The sequence below is a fragment of the Ananas comosus genome, linkage group 8 (assembly GCF_001540865.1).
Source record: "Ananas comosus cultivar F153 linkage group 8, ASM154086v1, whole genome shotgun sequence".
Classification (NCBI taxonomy): Eukaryota; Viridiplantae; Streptophyta; class Magnoliopsida; order Poales; family Bromeliaceae; genus Ananas; species Ananas comosus.
Window position 1 is genome coordinate 7,935,377 of NC_033628.1, and position 803 is coordinate 7,936,179.

An 803-nucleotide genomic window follows, 5' to 3' on the forward strand; every position below is an offset into this window, starting at 1 on the left:
GTATATGGTTCACCGCCTTCTTCTGCATTTTTTCTGCCTAGTGGCGGGTTTACATGTAAGACAACGGTAAACTTCACCACTTTCATGAGTTCCCAAGAACTAAGAAAAGGATTTTTTTTTGTAAGTAGTAAATGATTTACCACGTCAGAAATGCGGTGATTCATTCACTGCTTTCTTACTTTCCATCCTACGTAGCCAACATCATGCTTAGTTTTACAAATAATTATTTTGGAGGATTTTTTTTAAAATTATTATATTTTTAAGTCTATTTATCAAAAAAAAAAATCAGTTTCTTTACAGCAATAGATATTCTAAAGAGATATAATGAAATAGGACCCAAATTTGACAATGCTCAAAGCTGGCTCTATCAATGGGAGTATTATTTTTTAGCCGTGACAGTACAAACAGATATCTCTTGTAGCCAGACAAATCTTACCATAATTTATATGGGAATCAAACTTGAAGAGAAAAGTGCTATTTGACACTCCGATTACTTGAAAACACGGTTTTTTTAGAATTAAAAAAAAAAAAAAAAAAAAAAAAAAAAAAAAAAAAAAACCGAGCATTTTGAAAGGCAGATTTTAGACCATCAGCATCCGGGCATCAACCTGCGACCACTTTTCTTCAGGAAGCAGCGTATGGGTCGCCATGAGAAAAGAGCTTCTTACTCAGAGAAGGCTATGGTTGAGGCTGGAATATCTCTTCACAGAGATCCGCCTCGAAACGAACTAGAATGTTGCGGGATTATAATGTCGCCTCCCATTACAGAAGATCCACAAGGAAAACCGGGTGAAAAATAGAGA